Source organism: Chiloscyllium plagiosum, unplaced genomic scaffold (assembly GCF_037043375.1).
Source record: "Chiloscyllium plagiosum isolate Xiang-an unplaced genomic scaffold, Cpla_swu_hap1 HiC_scaffold_9, whole genome shotgun sequence".
NCBI classification, from domain to species: domain Eukaryota; kingdom Metazoa; phylum Chordata; class Chondrichthyes; order Orectolobiformes; family Hemiscylliidae; genus Chiloscyllium; species Chiloscyllium plagiosum.
The window spans coordinates 47737562-47757294 of NW_028270147.1; the positions used below are offsets into that span (position 1 = coordinate 47737562).

Below are 19733 nucleotides of genomic sequence, written 5' to 3' on the forward strand. Positions count from 1 at the left end.
TGGACTTTGTCTCCATATGGACTGTATGATGGTCACTCTTACTGACACTTTCTAGAGGCATGCATGTAGAGCAGACAGATTGATGAGAATAATGTCAAAAAGTTTTTTCCTCTTGGTTCCTTCATCATCTGCTGCAGACCCAGTCTAGCAGCTATATCTTTTAAGGCCTTACCAGCTCGATCATTAATGCTGCTATCAAGCCACTTTTGGTGGTCGATATTGAAATCCCCTGTGCAGGGTAAGTTTTGAGGAATTGCCACCCTCAGTGCTTCCTCCAAGTGTTCGACATGGAGGAATACTGATTCATCAGCTGAAGGGTGAAGGTACATGGTCATCAGTAGGAGGTTTCCTTGCCCATTTTTGAGCTGATGCCACTGGTCCTTCAATAGATCGAAAAATCGAAGTGCATCAAACTATTAAAATTTGTTACACATGTGGTGCAAGGTACACTTTCTGCAGTTTGTGCTGTGTCGCATGATGCTAACATGGTTGCTGCCTTAAGTGCTCCATTTAGGTTAAGGGGGTGAACTTGACCAATGTTGTAACATTTCATGGTTATCCAGAAAAAGGACATATATAAATAAAGATGTGGGACTTGTTTGGAACTAGATTCAGCTCTGAAGGATAGTTGCTGATGATCATTGCAATGACATTCATGCACTTCGCAAAATATACAATGCTGGGTGATGACAGAGAGCCTTCAGGCACAGATCTAAGATGATTGACAGGAACAGTTATATAAGCATAGTTTGTGTAAATGAGAAGAATTGTGAATAAATATATACAACTGATAGAATTATAGTGAAAATTTTGTGCACATGAAACAAATCCCCCCATTTTGTAATAAATGCTGAGAGATAAAATCTCATGAAACATTAAAATAGCTGCTCATGATCTTTTATGTGAACGAATTTCAAAATATCTTGGGCAAATGTAACCGTCTTTCACTTTGCAACTGATTAACTTCAATTGCAGCCTGTGTACTTAAAGGCAGTATTCTGTTATACTCAATTATGTATATTCTTACGTTGAGTAAAGTTTTCTTCTAGGATATTATATTTGAATAGGAAGGGCAAGTGCTCTGAAACCAAGACTAATGAGATTATGACTCTATTTCACAAGTTGCATTTACTTTACAGAGTCTTACAAATTTTCTAAGGCCTTGCAAAAAGGAGCTTTTATTGTATAATGAAATTACTCAGCACTGTAATTGTTTACCATGTGGTTTGCAACACACTGTATCTCCTGTAATTAGGGACTTTCAAACTATTTTCTTAATATATGAAGTTTGTGCTCCCAAGTAATCAAGGAATGCACTGAAGGAAGTTTCTCATATGTCAGAGGTTTTCCATAGTGCAGTCTTCTATTTGATGAACTTCTTTTCAAGTTGCTTTATGCAGTTCAAGAGCCAAATAATCTTTTTTGTTTCATTGCCTAATTGTTGTGATTTGATTTTTCTGAACTTGTGATGCTGAATCTCTTTCTTTGATTAAAAGCAAGATATTTATTTCAGACTGGATTAATGATTCAGCTCTTAAGGCCACACAGCTAAGTTCCTGTGCAATATCTTATTAATTTGGCTTGACTTATTCATAATGGATATGTGTCAAATCGGGCTAAATTTTCTTTCTCAGTGGATGAAGTTTATATTTATTGCAGCTGTTCATGAAATAAAAAATTAAAAACCCTATGGCACATAATGTGTATTTTGCTGAAAGGGGATTAATGGTAGTATGTTGATTAATGGGAAATTGCCCTGAGATACTTGCAATGTTTGAAGGCATTTATAGCTTAATAATGAAAACGTTTTGTGACTTTGTTTTGTTACTGATAATGGAAATTGATTCTACTGGTACTTCATCTCATGGTGTGGAATTTCCCCAGCTCTTGGGTGACATGGGCAATGGCAAGAAAATATGGTGCAAATGAAAAAATCTAAATTCTTGATGTCCCAAAAGATGGTTGCAATTTTTCCTCAGCTTTCAATGCCAAGTTCTGAATATATCTAATAATTGGCAATGAACTTAATTCCATCACTTGCATGTCATTATCTGCTAACATGCCTCATTTATATGCAGCTCTTGAGTTATCCTGTCCACTACTGAGAAACTAGACAACAACAATTCTGATATTCAAGTCAGTTACATGGCAGATGCAACTTGTGCTTCTTTGGATCTCCATTTTAAGGTCCATTCATTCACATCCCTTTGCTTCATGGACAATGTCTGCCTCTACAATTTGTCCATGGAAGTTAGGATTGGCAAAACACCAGCCTCGCCACATTATAATGGTCAGACTAATTCATATTATACCACAGCACTTTTTCATTGGACTTTGGAGTTCACTGACACTTTATATTTCAATATTCCTGTCAGTTTGCATATATAGTAAGCACACTGCATTCGCTTCAATCAGATGGCAATATCTGAAAGTTAAAGGGGACGAGTCATGTGTGGAGTGAAGTGGAATCATGGTTAGTCATAGGTGCCATAACCTGTAGTCAAGGGCCTTGTTTGATCTCATTCCAAGGGGTTGGCCACAGTCAGGTGTTTGGTCCGATCATCGTCTGTGATCCATGTCCTTGCAGTATTGGCATTGGGCCATAGTCAGTGCTGCAGGCCAAGTACAACTAGATTGGGGATTACAGAAATCAGACTGGGAGCTGTGGAGATATCAGTCTGGAGGCTGAGCCTTGCTTCAACAGGGCTGTTCTTAAGTGGACGTTCTGGCCACAGGTCACCATCAGACTTGAAAGTTCAGGCAGTAAATGTCAAGGAGGCTTATCAGGAAGCAATTTTGTAAGAAGTCGGGGAAACACTCAAGTCTGCAAATGGTGTGTATTATAGTGTGAAACTGAGGATATAATGACAGTTGAGGGGGCAATTCCAAAAATAAGGTTGGAACCTTTAAGTTATCTAGTTTTCATTTTATTCTAAGTTCATGTAAATGGCACCTATTTATAGGTGCCGGTACACAGTTTTCACTATATTTTATGTTGAATACATACTGACCATAAAGGACATTCTAATTCAAATCTGATGCAACATTGGACATGAGGTGCTGTGGGAGGTGGGTGTTTGCAAGGCTTTTTTTGATCAATTCTTGGAATGTGGGTGTCGCTGGCTGGCCATCATTTATTGCTCATCCCTAGTTGCCCTTGAGAAGGTGGTAGTGAGCTGCATACTTGAACCACTGCAGTCCATGTGCTACACTTACACCCCCAATGTCCTTAGGGAGGAAATTCCAGGATTTTGACCCAGTGAATGTGATGGAACAGCGATATAGTTTCAAGACAGGGTGCTGAGTGGCTTGGAGGGAAACTTGCTGGTGGTGATGTTGCTATATACCTGCTGCCCTCGTCCATATATATGGATGTGATGTGTGTTGGAAGATGCTATTTAATTATTTTTGGTGAATATTATAGTACATCATGTAGATAGGACACACTGCTGTTACTGGGCATCGGAGGTGGAGAGATTGGATACAGTGCCAATCAAGCTTTGGCTTACATGGTAACAAGAAATATCCTGGGATGTTGATGGTGTCTGGTTCATAGGCATACTCATGGAATTATGCCTTGCCAACAGTGTCAGGCTGTTGCTTGACGAGTCTTAGGACAGCTCTCCCAATTTTGTCAGTAGTCCCTAGATATTAATAATGACAACTTTGCCAGGTGAATAGGGTTGTTTTTGCCACTGTTGTTTCCAGTGCTTAGGTCAATGGCAGGTTGTCTGTCTGGTTTCATGTCTTGGTTGAGTCTTTGCAGCAATTAATACAACCAAGTGGCTTGCTAGGCCATTTCAAAGGGCAGTTGAGAGTGAACCACATTGTTGTTGGTCTGAAGTCACATATAGACCAGACCAGGTGAAGAAAGCAAGGGGATAAGTGTGCCAGATACATTCTTTCCAACAATGGTTTCGTGGTCATCAGTTCCAGATTATTTTTTAAAATTGAATTCAAATTCCATCATTTGATAGCATTCAAACACAGGTCCAAAACATTAGCTGAGTTGCTGAATTAATAGTCTGACCACATGATGACTCTTGCCACCCATGTGACCATTTCCACACACACACACTCACTTCAGAAGCAATCTCTGCCCCAAGTCCCCACCCCAGTTTAACACTCAGCTCCAGCCCCAAGCCCTGCCGGGTATTCACCATCTCTTTCCCCCCCCCCCCCCCCCCCCCCCCCCCCCAGACCTCCCCCTTACTGCGGACAAACAGTCAATTCTTAGCAAAGGACTCACATTTGTTCCCATGCACTCACATGTCAAAGTTTGCACACTCCATGACGTTGAGCTCTTTTCCTGCTGCCTCCACCTCCATGCCTATTCTTTGAACGAGTCCTGATAAAGGGACCTGACCTGAAAGGTTGACTTTCCTGCTGCTCCAGTGCTGCCTGACCTGCTGTGCCTTTCCAGCTCCATATTTTATTGACTCTGACTTCCAGCATCTACCATCCTTAGTATCTTTGTACCACGAGACCATTTCCTCACCCTTGATTGGAAGGTAATGAAACAAAGAACTATGGATGCTGAATATTTGAAGCAAAAACAAATTGCTGGAGAAACTCAACAGGTCTGGCAGCAACTGCAGAGAGAAAGTAAAGTTGACGTTTTGAGACCAGTGACCCTTCGCCAGATTCAATGGGAGGATAATGGATTGCTGTTGTCAGCGTGTCAATGTAGTAAGTTATGCAGTGGTGAAAAATTGGTGATGTTAACTGTCAAATGAAAGAGCCGGATAGAAATGTGGGGAGTCTGAAAGCTGATGGTGTTGCCAGGGACAGCAACAATAAATTGAGCATGAATGTGAGAGGTGGGCAAGTCTGGATTATCTCACAGAATCTGTAACTGACATGCAAAGAGCACAAACTGGATAATGTGCCAACTTTGACAAAGTCTGAACCACACAATGAGGAGGAGAAATGGAGGCCAACACATTCACTGTCAGCAGAGTAAGTTTCATTATTTGTCTGGATATGTGGGGTGGAGGCAGTTGCTTTAATCAGGCATCTGTAAATTTAATTTTGCCACACAATTGTTATCAAATTGCACTTTGTATGCAGTGAATTGACCAACAATGCACATTACAAACCATTCCTTCGTTCATAACAGTTGAATCCTTGTGATCCCTATGATGCTGATGCAATCACAGGGGAATTTAAAAGTGTCATTTGAGTTCGCCAATTCAGAAACACATTCCACCAGTTTGATTGTCTCACAATGCCTTTGAGTTGCTTTTCACATATGTCCGATCAGTATGTAAGAATATGGTCTGCAACTTAGATGACGTTTTTCTTAGAGGGGAAGGAGGAAATAGAGAAGGAGCTATGAGGATGTAGTCCTGACAGACTAGTAATCGGCAGTGTTGCTTGGCCGCATTGTGCTGCATGCATCTGCATAATGTGAAATAACTTGCGGTCCATGCAGAAGCATTACCTTACCCTTCTCTTGCCTCAATGCCATGGTGTATCTTGGCACAAGGCTTGTTTGCTTCAACTTTTTGGGAATCACATCGTTGATAAGCTGTTCTGTTTTTGATTTTTCCCACATAGTATCAGTAAAGCAGTGGATCTAGCAAGTGGCTAGAGCGATCATCCATGTTGCATCTGATGCAGATAATGCAGAAGAAAGCAACAATGTAAAGATGTCAGCAAGCCTAGGAACAATAGTAACCTCTACTGACTGCCGCATAGTTTCCAGAGGGAGAAGTAGCAGAGGAGTGTCCCCTCATGATGTTGCAAAGGATGAGGAGACCCAGATCTACCATTCTTGCTGTAATTTCTTCCAGATGTCCAAAGCTCAATGCTGGTGCTGACTGAGAAGGTCCCACGGCACCATAATGGAACTGTCATGTACTGGAGCAGAACTTGCATTCTGAAGAAGTTGTTAGCCATAGGCAATTAAGGTAACAGCAGCATTTAATTTCTATTGGACTGCCTTGTTCCAAGAAGCACTGGAGATTAATGTGATGTCTTAGATTCTTCAACCCTCAAATGTAGCAGAAATATCACAAATGTAATTTGTTGAATATCATAGCTCTTTATTTGGTTTCTCCATGATGAGGTCAGTCCAGCAGTGTGGACAGTAAGATTTAAGTGATGATGCGGCCCCTTTAACAAGGTTATTTTGCCTATTTTTTCAAGAAAGATTGTAAACGCAGAGGTGTGGATATGTCTGAACTGGCAACATTAATAATGGCTAACAGATACTGCCTGAGGCAAAGAATCATAGAAAAGTGCTTTTAAGTTTGTTTTTGTTTAAAATACACTTGTACAAAGAAACCAGAGTGACCACTTCTCCCAGTTGAGGGATCTTTCTACTTTGGTTTAGTTTGAAGCTGCTGGTCAAAGAAAGCTACTAGGTTAAAAGGGTCCCGGATTCAGCAAAGGTTTTTTGGCTGAATCTCTCTCAGACATCTTTCCTATAAGAACCTGTGTTTGAATTTACCTTTTTGCCAAGGGATTTATTTATGGGATGTTGCAGGATATCAGAGCACGTCTTTGTTAAGTTAGATAGTTTCGATCATGTTTTCAAATTGTTGTTATTCAAATTCTAATTTATTTTGCTTGTCTTTCATTTGGTAGTCTGTAAATAAATTCTGTTTTATTTAAAACTGAGTGGTTTGACCAGTTGTATCACCCCTGGAAACAGCTAGAAAAGTTAGAGTCTAGTCTACCTTCTTGAAATGTTTTGAGGGGGTCTGGCCTGGTCCAAGACATTTGCAACATGGGCAACTTCCTCCAGTTGTCAGACGTGCAGGGAGGCAGTAATGTTGTGGTGAAGTCAGTGGACTCGTAATCCAGCAATCCAGACTAATCATCTGTTCTGGGGCAATGGTTTGAACCTCACCATAGCAGCTAATGAAACTTGAATTTCATAAAATCGTGGATTTTTTAAAAAATCATTGTTAATTGTCATAAAGACCTACGTGGTTCATTACTATCCTTTAGGGAAGGATATCTGTCTTCCTTACCTGGTCTGGCCTACGTGTGACTCCAGAACCACAGTGATGCAGTTGACTCTTAACTGCCCTCTGAAGTTGCTTAGAGTCAACCCATTCAGGAGCAACTAGGGATGGACAACACGACCACATCCCATTCAAGAATAACAAAGAACACTGTACGTGTGATGCCTTGAGAGTGGAATGTTATAATGCTGCTGAATTTATTAACAGGAGTGTTCCAGACAATCAATGTGCAACTATTGACACATCTTAGAGGTCTGTATCACAATCCTTGGGCTGCCATGATGACTATATTCTTGATAAATCACAAGTTCCTGTTTTAATCGAGGGGCCTCCAAGATGATACCTGGGAGATAAGGACTATTCTGTCCAAACATTATTGATGATTCCTATGTGGAACCCATTATTTGATGCAGACCCTTCTATCACTAAAGCAATCATGGAACAGACTAGAGTTCTTCAACATGACTTTCAGATGCTTGAAACACTCTTGTGGGGCTTTATGGTACTCTCTAGATAGTGTACCACACAATCCTTGCATGCAAAGAGGTGATGTTTTGGACATAGAGGAGTTGGGAGAGCTGCAACAGACTTCTAAGTATTGAAAAGACCATATATTGGTTTTCAGTTGTGAACTGAATTGGGAAAGGTTTCACAACCCAGGATTGTGGAAGGCGTTGCTGCACTTTTTTAAAAGCAAGCTATCATTGCAATGCAAGTGCTGTTTGCACTGTTGCTTGCTCAGGCAATGGGGACAGGTTACTGCAGAAACTGGGACCACAAGCATTATGTACAAGGTAAGACCTGGCTGCAGCAAGTAGTTGATTGCTGTGTGGAACAGTAACCACTTGTCGATGACAGAAGCCTTCGGCCTGCCGACAACTATGTAATTCGTTCTGAAAGACCATGTCCTTTTCTTTGCAATAACAAAAGCACATGAAGCCTGAAGGTTGCCAGTTTGTTTCCTTTTACCAGTTGCCATAAGCTGTTGCTTATAAGTAATGAGTCAGAGACTTTATACGTATTGAATCAAACTCTCTGTTTCCTGCAAGCAAGTGAAAGTACCTAGAGAAGAAAGATCTTGAAGCAGCAAGTCCTAGCAAGCCAAAAGGGTCAACTCAGCAAATCCTGTTGATGGGCACCTTTGAGTTGTCTTCCCGGCTTCTCCCTCTCACCCCGCAATACCAATTTTTTTATCTGCCTAAATGTGTATATAAGGGGTTTATAAGGAGGTTAAATTTTAACAAAGAGTTATATGTTCATAGTTTATAGTTGTTTACCTGTAGGTAGAATGTTTGTTTATAATGAATTGTAACTCTTGTAAAATACATAAGCCTGGTCAATGTTTTCTGTTAACCTGGGTCTTGATCCATGGGTAAATTGTGGCATTTTGTATGCTTCTATGAAATCTTTAACTTATCTGACAAATGGAAGAATAGCAGGGTTTGATTTCCCAGCGTGCTAACCCAATATTAAACAGGGATGATAGGATGAGGATGAGCCTCACATTGACCATGATCAAGCAATCCATCATTGAGCACAAGAACTTAATTGACTTGCACTTCCAAGATATGAGAGTTAGGAGAAGATATCATTTAGTTTCCTTAATTTTTGTTGCAACATTGGAAAACAACCCCTATTTGTTTGCAAAGGCAAATCTCGCTTTGTTTTGTTATGTTTATTCACTTTTACTGTTGTGCAAGAGAAGAATTCATTATCAATTACTTATATTCTTTGAACCTTCTGCTATTGGAGAAAGAAATGATTGTATGTTCTTATGAGTGTTAGGGAGGGAATGAGAAACAGTTCAATGAGGGCTATAACTTTTCGTGCCATTAAGGAAAATTAGCTCTGAGGCTTCATGCGCAATATTTTATGACTGAAGAAAGGGATGGGCCTAACAAATATACATAGTAACTTGTTGGGGATGTACAAGATCTGGGAAGTGTTTGAAATTAGTATTTTGCCTCTGCCTTCACAAAGGAAAGGGATGATGCAGACATTTTGGTTAAAGAGGAAGAAGATTGAGAAATATAAAATATGCCTCATGAGAACAGAAACACTGAGCTCTTTGAAGGTGGACATATCACTGTCTGGCTGTCAAAGGAGGCCAGGGTGGAAATAACAGATGCTGTGAGAATCATTTTCCAAACCCCACTAGAATACTGGTGAGGTAAAGAATATTGGAAGTTTGCAAACATTGTGCCATTGTTAGATATTGGTGTGGGGTATAGGTCAAATAATGATAGGTTAGTCAGTCTGATCTCAGTGATGGGACATTTACTGGAATTGACACAGAGAGAACTGTTACTTTTAGAGGCACAGATCAATCAGCGGTAGACAATATACTTTCGTTAGAGGAAGGACATGTCTTTCCTAAATGTGAAGTGCTGCTTTGGGAAAGCAAATCTTAGCAGGACTTATACACTTAATGGTAAGGTCCTAGGGAGTGTTGCTGAACAAAGAGACTTTGGAGTGCAGGGTCATAGGTCCTTGAAAGTGGAGTCACAGGTAGATAGGATAGTGAAGAAGGCGTTTGGATTGCTTTCCTTTATTGGTCAGAGTATTGAGTACAGGAGTTGGGAGGTCATGTTGCGGTTGTACAAGACATTGGTTAGGCCACTGTTGGAATATTGCGTGCAATTCTGGTCTTCTTCCTATTGGAAAGATGTTGTGAAACTTGAAAGGGTTGAGAAAAGATTTACAAGGATGTTGCCAGGATTGGAGGATTTGAGCTACAAGGAGAGGCTGAGCAGTCTGGGACTGTTTTCCCTGGAGCGTCAAAGGCTGAGGGGTGACCTTATGGAGATTTACAAAATTATGAGGGGCATGGATAGGGTAAATAGGCAAAGTCTTTTCCCTGGGGTCGGGGAGTCCAGAACTACAGGGCATAGGTTTAGGGTGAGAGGGGAAAGATATAAAAAAGACCTAAGGGGCAACCTTTTCACACAGAGAGTGGTACGGGTATGGAATGAGCTGCCAGAAGAAGTGGTGGAGGCTGGTCCAATTGTAACATTTAAGAGGCATTTGGATGGGTATATGAATAGAAAGGGTTTGGAGTGATATGGGCCAGGTGCTGGCAGGTGGGACTAGATTAGGTTGGGATGTCTGGTCCGCATGGACGGGTTGGACCGAAGGGTCTGTTTCCATGCTGTACATCTCTATGACTCCAATTCAAGTTTTGAGGGAATATCCAGGGGGATCCACAAGAGTAATGTCATGGATATTGTCTATATGGATCTTAGCAAGGCATTTGACAAGGTCCTATACATGGCAGACTGTTAAGAAAAATTAAAGCCTGTGGGATGAGAGGAACATGGTGAACTAGATCCAAAATTAGTTCAGTGACAGAAAATGAAGGATAATGGTTAATAAATGTTCTTGTGAAAGGAAAACAATTTCTAGTGGTGTGCTAAAGGGTTTGGTTTGGATCCCTTACCAGTTGTGTTATGCATTACTGACTTTACTTGAATGTGCAAGGCATGATTGAGAAGTTTGCAGATGATACAAAAACTGACCAAATAGTCAATAATGATCAGGATGGCTGTTAACTGCAGGAGGATATAAATGGTTTGGTTGGAATTCAATGCAATTATGCGTTTGAGGAAGGTAAACAAAGCAAACGAATGGACAACACGCTAAAGGATATTAAAAGGCGTCGAGGAAGTGAGAGAAAGCGTAGTGCATGTCCGCAGACCCTGAAGGTGTCAGGATAGCTAGAAATGGTGGGAAGGAAGGAATATGAGATGCTTTTCTTTATTCAGTGAGCTATTAAGAACAGGGATGTAATATTGGAACAATACAATTTGCTCGTTAGGCAACAGCTAGATTTTTATGTATCGTTCTGGTCACCACATTATGGGAAGATCATAATTACTTTAGAGAGAGTACAAAGGAGATTTACAAAGATTTGTCAGGAATTGCAAATTGTAGCTGTGAAGAAGGATGCATGGGGCTAGGATTAGTTTCCTTAGAACAGAAGAGGCTGAGGGATCACTTAATTGAGGTGTATACAATAATGAGGGGTTTGAATAGAGTAGCCAAAGTCGTATCCTTCTACTATGACACAGCGTAGATTTAAGGTAATTGGTACAAGGATTAGAAAAAAGATTTCACCCAGAGGGTGGTGGCCATCTGGAATTGACAGTTTTTTTGAGTGGTTTGAGGGGGGGAAACCCTTAGCTCATTTAAGAGGCACTTGGATTTAAACCTGAAACATGTTCGCCTGCAAGGCTACAGAACCAACTGCTGGAAAATGGAATTGGAATGGTGGACTAGCTAATTCAGCCAGTGTGGACCAGATGGATTGAATGGTCTGTCTCGGTGCTGTAACATTTTCCGTGGTTCCGTCCTGCATCTGTGGGCGGCACAGTGGTTAGCACTGCTGCCTCACAGCACCAGAGACCCAGGTTCAATTCCCGTCTCAGGCGACTGACTGTGGAGTTTGCACATTCTCCCCGTGTCTGCGTGGGTTTCCTCCGGGTGCTCCGGTTTCCTCCCACAGTCCAAAGATGTGTAGGTTAGGTGAATTGGCCATGCTAAATTTCCCGTAGTGCTCGGTAAGGGATAAATGTATGGGTGGGTTGCGCTTCGGCGGGTCAGTGTGGACTTGTTGGGCCGAAGGGCCTGTTTCCACACTGTAATGTAATGTAATCTAATCTAATCTGAGACCTGCGAAGTTAGTTCTCTGCATAGATCATTATAGGTTTAAGAGCCATCCTAAGGCAGGTCCTTATGAGGGTCCCGTTTTTATTCAGCCTTGAGTGATTACAAAGTGGCTTGCAGTGCTGATTGGGCATGTAATATTTCAGTGTACTTCAACACAGTATTTAACTTAACAGAGGTTGCAATTCCATCCCTATTGCCTTTCAGAATAATATTATATGAGACAGAGACTGGGTGTTATAGAGTCATTTCGCACATAAATAGACCCTTCTGTCCAACCAGTCCTTGCCGACCATAATCCCAAATTAAACTAGTCCTGACCTGCCTGCACTTGGCCTGTATCCCTACTAATATTTCTTGTACACGTACTTATCTAAATGTCTTTTAACTGTTGTAATTGAACCTGCATCCACCATTTCCTTTGGAAATTCATTCTACACACAAACCAGCCTGTGCAAAAACGTTTCCCCTCGTGCCTTTTTAAAATCTTTCTCCTCTCACCTTAAAAGTATACTGTCCAGTCTTGAAAGCTTTCACCCTAGGGAAAAGACACTTACCATTTACCTTATCTATACCCCTCTATTTTAAAACCTTTCTCAACCTCCTACATTCCCAATGGAAAAAGTCCCAACCTATCCAGCCTCTCCTTATCACTCAAACCCTCCATACCTGGCAACATCAGGCAAATCTCTTCTGATCCCTCTCCAGTTTAATAATGTCTTTCCTATAACTGAGATCAGAACTGGAGTCTGACTTCAATGGTGGTTAAGTTGTTACAAGTGATTCTGAAAGATAAGATTTATATGCATTTGGAGAGGCAAGAAATAATTAGGGATAGTCAGCATGTTTTTTTTTGTGAGGAAAATCATGTCTCACTAACTGGATTGAATTTTTTGACTAAGTAACCAACAAAAGTGATGAGGGCAGAGCAGTAGACATTATATCCTTGGACTTCAGTAAAGCCTTTGACAAGGTTATGGTAGACTGATTAGTAAAGTTAGATTGCATGGAATTCAAGGTGAGCTTGCAAATTGGGTACAAAATGGGCTTAACAGCAAGAGACAGAGAATGATAATGGACGGTTGTTTTTCAAATTGGAGGCCCTGTGCCCAGTGATGTTCCGCATGGATCAGTGACGGGTCCACTTTTGTTCGTCATTTATATAAATGATTTAGTTGAGAATATAGAAAGCATGATTAGTAAGTTTGTGCATGATAACTAGATTGGTGGTATAGTGGACAGTGAAGAAGGTTATCAAAGATTACAAAGAGATCATGATCAGGTGAGTCAATGGGCTGAAGATGGCAGATGGAATTTCATTTGGACAAATGCGAGGTATTGCATTTCGGTAAAACAAACAAGGCTGAGACCTATACAATTAAAAGTAGGGCCTTGGGTAATGTTGTAGAACAGAACACCTTGGTGTTCAGTACACAATTCTTTGTAGTTTGCTTCACACATAGATAGGGTGGTTAAGAAGGTCTTTATGCACGCTTGCCTTCATTGCTCAGACCTTTGAGTATTGGAGCTGGGACATTATGTTGCGGTTGTACAGAACGTTGGTAAGGCTTCTTCTGGTGTTGTTTGAGCATTTGACATTAACCATCCTTCAATGAGTACATGCTCCTCTGTAAAGCATGTAGCAGATTGAATCTTTGTCTCCAGAGAAATGTACGCACATAAACGATCATGTAGTCACATACACAAAGTGCCTATAACTGTGGAACATGAGTGTAGGCAGAACCCTGACAATTACATCCACACTACCATTGATTTCAGTGCTTTCTTCATTAAAGTGCAAAGTCTTGGCTGCACTCATGAATGTTAAGTATTAAAGGATTTCTAGCATTTGCTATCAAGAAAGCTTCTCACATGAGTAATTGCTCACTTATATAGCTTATGTATTCTTGGGATGTATGAAAAGAAAACTGCTTAACTTGTTGATTAAGTGGCTGCTATGTCATACAGGTCAAACGACAGTTGATTAGATGTGATGATTGAAAATACATCTATATTGACAGAAATGAAAGACTTTTAAATGCTGTCCATGAGACCACAAGACATAGGAGCAGAATTAGGCCATTCAGCCCATCTGACCCAGGTCGACTCTGCCATTTGATGATATTTTTCTTAACTCCATTCTCCTGTCTTCTCCCCATAATCCTTGACCCCCTTACCAAACAAGAATCTGTCTCTGTCTTAAATACACTCAATGACTTGGTCTCCACAGCCTTCTGAGGCAATGAGTTCCATAGAGCAACCACCCTCTGGCTGAAGAAATTTCTCCTCATCTCAGTTCTAAGGTTTCATTCTTTCATTCTTAGGCTGTGCCTTGGGACATAGTTTGTCCTACTAGTGGAAACCTCTTCATCCACGCTGTCCAGACCTCTTAGTACTCGATAGGTTTCAATCAGATGCCCCCCATATCCTTCTAAACTCCATTGCGTATTGACCCAGAGTCTTCAATTGTTTCATGTATGACAGGCCCTTCATCCCTGGGATCATTCTTGTAAGGAGAAAGTGAGGGCTGCAGATGCTGGAGATCAAAGTTGAAACTTTATTGCTGGAACAGCACAGCAGGTCAGGTAGCATCCAGGGAACAGGAGATTCGACGTTTCGGGCACAGGCCCTTCTTCAGGAATGAGCAGAGAGTGTTCAGCAGGAGAAGATAAAAGGTAGGGAGGAGGGACGGAGGAGGGGCGTTGGAAATGTGATAGGTGGAAAGAGGTCAAGGTGAGGGTGATAGGTCGGAGTAGGATGGAGGCGGGGAGGTCAAGAAGAAGACTGCAGGTCAGGAAGGCGGTGCCGGGCTGGAGGGATTCGGCTGAGACAAGGTGGGGGGAGGGGGGATGAAGAAACTGGTGAAGTCCAAGTTCATCCCCTGTGGTTGGAGGGTTCCCAGTCGGAAGATAAGACGCTCCTCCTCCGACCGTCGAGTTGTTGTGGTTTGGCGGTGGATGAGTCCAATGACCTGCATATCCTCGGTGGAGTGGGAGGGGGAGTTGAAATGCTGTGCTACAGGGTGGTTGGGTTGGTTCGTCCGGGTGGCCCAGAGGTGCTCTCTGAATCGCTCCGCAAGTAGGCGGCCTGTCTCCCCAATATAGAGGAGGCCACACCGGCTGCAGCGGATGCAGTAGATGATGTGGGTGGAGGTGCAGGTGAATCTGTGGCGGATATGGAAGTTTCCTTTGGGGCCTTGGAGAGAAGTGAGGGGGGAGGTGTGGGCGCAAGTGTTGCACCTCCTGCGGTTGCAAGGGAAGGTGCCGGGAGTGGAGGTTGGGTCGGTGGGGGCTGTGGATCTGACAAGGGAGTCGCGGTGGGAGTGGTCTCTACGGAAAGCTGATAGGGGAGGGGAGGGAAATATATCCTTGGTGCTGGGGTCTGTTTGGAGGTGGCGGAAGTGACGGCGGATGATGCGCTGTACATGGAGATTGGTGGGGTGGTAGGTGAGGACCAGTGGGGTTCTGTCCTGGTGGCGGTTGGAGGGGCGGGGCTCAAGGGCGGAGGAGCGGGAAGTGGAGGAGATGCGGTGGAGGGCACCGTCGACCACGTCGGGGGGGAAATTGCGGTCCTTGAAGAAGGAGGCCATCTGTGTTGTACGTATTTTGAACTGGTCCTCCTGGGAGCAGATGCGGCGGAGACGAAGGAATTGGGAGAATGGGATGGCGTTTTTACAGGGGGCAGGATGGGAGGAGGTGTAGTCCAGGTAGCTGTGGGAGTCGGTTGGTTTGTAGAAGATGTCCGTGTTGATTCGGTCGCCTGAGATAGAAACAGAAAGGTCTAGGAAGGGGAGGGAGGAGTCCGAGACTGTCCAGGTGAATTTGAGGTCGTGGTGTAATCACATCTGGACCTCCTTCCAATGCCAGCACATCCTCCCTTGATAGGGCCCCAGAATGGTTCACGGTAAGTCTGTTCTTCTAACGCAATGGTTGTGTTCTTGTGCAATCCTGTGTTATAGGAAAATTGCACTTTAGAAAAAGCGCTTAAAGTGTTGTTGCTGTAATCATGTTACAGACAACACATGTTTTCAAAGTGTGTGCTTTAGAAGCAGTGTCCCCAATTTGTCAATCACATAACAGCAAATTTGCATTGAAACACATGTTATAACAGAATGATCTTATTCCAATTGCAGTCTGACCAGATCCTTGTATCGCCTCAGCTGTACACTTCTGCTCTTGCATTCTAGCCCTCTTGAAATGAATGCTAATGTTGCGTTTGCTTTCCTAATTGCCAAATGAACCTGCGTGTTAACCTCGAGAGTCCCTTTGTGCTTCAGATTTCTGAAACCTTTCTCTATTAACAAAATAGTTTATACTTCTTCTTCCTATCAAAGTGCATAACCTCACACTTACCTACATTGCCACCTCTTTGCCCACTCTTGTAGCCTGTCCAAATCCTTCTACAGCCTCCTTTATTCCTCAACGTTACCTGCCCTTCCGGCTGTCTTTGTCATCTGCAAACTTCGCAACAATGCCCTCATTTGCTTTGTCCAGATTGTTACTGGGTGTCTCACTCATGCTACCTATGTGTTGTCAGAGCATTTCCTTCTCTTACCCTTCCACTACATCCAGCGCCTACAGATAGGATGGGGAGGGAACCTGCTGTGCACCCTACTGCCTGTAAAGATCTAGGTGGACAACCGTGGAGATATTGGTGGCTACAGGTCCCAAACATTCTTCTCAGCTGCAGCTTCTGCTCGGTTGGGGCTCATAAGCAGGTTAGAGGTGGAGGGACCTGTCCTTTCTGGAGTGTCCTAAAAGGAAACTGATTTTATCCCGTTTAAGTTCCTCTTATTACTCTTCCTCTCAGGAGACCGAGTGGTAATCAGGAGTAAGATGGAGTCCCTCATTCCCCTGTCTCATTTTGATGCTGAGCACCAATGGTTACAGCGTTACAGTACAGATTTATGTCCCTTTTTGGCAACCACTGAGTTTTCTGCTGGACTTTGCTTTCCATGTCAGCCGTGGAGATTTCTCTATTTCTCCTTGAAGATTTAACCTACTGCGAATCCTCTTGCAAGGATGCCTTCCTTGAAGAAGCTCTATTCCTCCCTCTACAAGGATTTCAGTGAGTCCCTCTCTCACTGCACACCCCGGGTCATCTCCTCTGCACAGAAGTTCTTCAGCCTTCTCCAGTTTCCTCATTTCCCCTCCTCCCACCTTGTCTCAGTCAAATCCCTCGAACTCAGCACCGCCTTCCTAACCTGCAATCATCTTCCTGACCTCTCCGCCCCCACCCCCACTCCGGCCTATCACCCTCACCTTGACCTCCTTCCACCTATCTCATTTCCAACGCCCCTCCCCCAAGTCCCTCCTCCCTACCTTTTATCTTGGCCTGCTGGACACACTTTCCTCATTCCTGAACAATGGCTTATGCCCGAAACGTCAATTCTCCTGCTCCTTGGATGCTGCCTGACCTGCTGTGCTTTTCCAGCAACACATTTTCAGTTTCCATGTCAGCCACCTGCCTGTCAATAGAGAAAGCCACATGCATACATGTTGGAGCCAGCTAAAATGGTACTGATGGCAGTGGTGGACGACTTCAATATTTGATCCAGTTTACCAAGTGTGTCTGACAAATCTGCCTGCTGTTCCTTTGCCTGTGAATTCGAGCAAAGTTATTAATATCCAACGCCATAGGATCATCATCTGCTTCAGACTGAGCAATTATGGCTTCCGACATCACTTGTGGAATGCTAGCGATTTGGGATGATTCTTCCTTGATCAGCTGTGGAGATGTGCCAGTTACGTGGTCACCAAATTGTGTTCCTGACTCAAATTTAGAGTACCCATTGAGGTGAAAATTTTTCAGTTTCTGAATGGTGTGGAAAAAACCTTGCTAGCACAATCTCTGAAGGGTTTATAACTTCTTCCTCTGAGAAGGAGCACCTGAGAGGCAGACCTCCTTCTGGGTAGATGTTATGTGATGCCTGAGAAACAGAAGAGAGGGCATTCATTGTGCAATAGGGGTAGAAGTCTGAGCAACATAAGAATAAATTAACACTGGTAGCAGTGGGAGAATAGCATAACACAGCAGAGTGAAACTTATTGGGTTGCCTGCACATGGAAGTCTCAGTCCCCCACCAGATGCATCTCAGTCCTTTCTAGGCATCTCTAAGATCTTCTCATAAGATATTGGCAACCCATCTTGGCCAGTTATATGAGATTTTCTTCTGCAGTGATCTTAAGAAAAGGATTGAGTGTTCTGAAAGTAAATGGCTAACTGTTATTGCTGTTTCAGAAGAAGTGGTGAGGTTTCCCCAGTTAGTGTGTAGGAAATACAGAGGAAGGATTTGTAGTTTGGGAGAGTAAGGTGGATGAAAGTTGCTGAGTGGAGATGTTGCAAGCAGTGTAAGAGTTTCAGGCTTGATGATGGTAATGTATAGTGGCTAAGTTAGAGTGAGTGTGAAGTTGCAGAGAGGAGATTGTGACATTTACTCATGGTGGACTGCAGAAAGTAATTAATCTTGTTTCAACATCGCTGGAAGCTTCATGTGGTTTGAGAATCAGCATTGAGCTGGCTGCTACCTGACTTAAAGCTGACTGGGACTGGTGATGTGGCCTGATATGTAGGTCCACAAGAAAGAGGATGGCTCTCCTTTCCATCATCACATCCACCAGAATATCTACATCCCTGCTGATGAAGGCATGTAGTTATATAGTACGGAAACAGACCCTCAAACCAACTCCTCTGCACTGACGAGATATGCTAAACTGATCTAGTCCCATTTGCCAGCATTTAGCACATGTCTCTCACTATCCTTCTTATTCATGTACCCATCCAGATACCTTTTAAAGTTTGTAATTATACCCATCTCCACTGGTTTCTCTGGCAGTTTGCGTGAAAAAGTTGCCCCTCGGATCCCTTTTAAAATCTTTCCCCTTTCACTTTAAACCTTGACCCTCTAGTTATGGACTTCCCTACCCTGAGACAAAAGACATTGGCTATTCATCCTATCTGTGCCCCTCATGATTTTGTAAATCTCTATAAGGTCACTCCTTAGCCTCTGCTCCAGGGAAAAACGTCCCAGCCTATTCAGCCTCTCCCGACAGCTCAAACCCTCCAATCCCAACAACATTGTTGTAAAGCTTTTCTAAACCCTCTCGGTTTAGCAGCCTCATTCCTGATGAAGGGCTTTTGCCTGAAACATTGATTTTCCTGCTCCTCGGATTCTGCCTGCCCTACTGTACTTTTCCAGCACTATTCTACTCTAATCTTGACTCTAATCTCCAGCATTTGCAGTACCTACTTTCACCTAACATCTTTGGTGTGCCAGGTAGGCCATAATTGAATGAAGTATTCTAAAAATGCCTTGCCAATGTCCTTACAGCTGCAACAAGACATCCCAACTTCAATACTCAATGCCCTGACCAATGACTGCATGCATGCTAAACATCATCTTCAGTGTTCTGTCTACCTGTGACAATTTTGAGGAATTGTACACCTGCACCCTTGGTTTCTTTGTTTGACAACACTCTCAAAGGCCTGACTGTTAACTATATAAATCCTGCCCTGATTTGCCTTACCAAAACGCAACACCCCACATTTAGCTAAATTGAACTCCATCTGCCACTCCTCAGCCCATTGACCCCATCTGATCAAGGTCCTGTCATACTCTGTCTTCACTGTCCACTATGCCATCAGTTTTAGTGTCATCTGCAAACTTACCATAGCTCCTCTATTCACTTCCAATTCATTTATATAAATGAGGGAAAACAATGGATTCAGCATTGATCCTTGTGGCACACTGCTGGTCATAGGTCTCCAGTCCAAAAAACAACACTCTACCGGCAACCTCTATCTCCCAGCTTGAAGCCAATAATCAGCTAGCTAGTGCTAATTAGCTCCCCCCTGGATTCCATATGATCAAACTTTGCTAACCAGTCTATCATGCAAAACCCTGTTGAACACCTTGCTGAAGTCTGCTCTGCCTTCGTCAATCATCGATGTCACCTCTTCAGAAACCTCAATCAAGTTGGTGATTTCCCATGCACAATGTCATGTTGACTATCTCTAATCTGTCCTTGCCTTTCCAAGTCTGTATAAATCTAGTCCCATTGAATCCCTTCCAACAATTTATCTATTACTGACATAAGG

The 19733-nt window shown here is 42.8% G+C and overlaps 1 protein-coding gene across 1 annotated transcript in view; it reads left to right on the plus strand.

Annotated features, from left to right (window-relative positions):
- faf1 (Fas (TNFRSF6) associated factor 1) overlaps window positions 1-19733 on the plus strand; it is a 414762-nt gene that overhangs the window by 189421 nt on the left and 205608 nt on the right. The window lies entirely within an intron of this gene.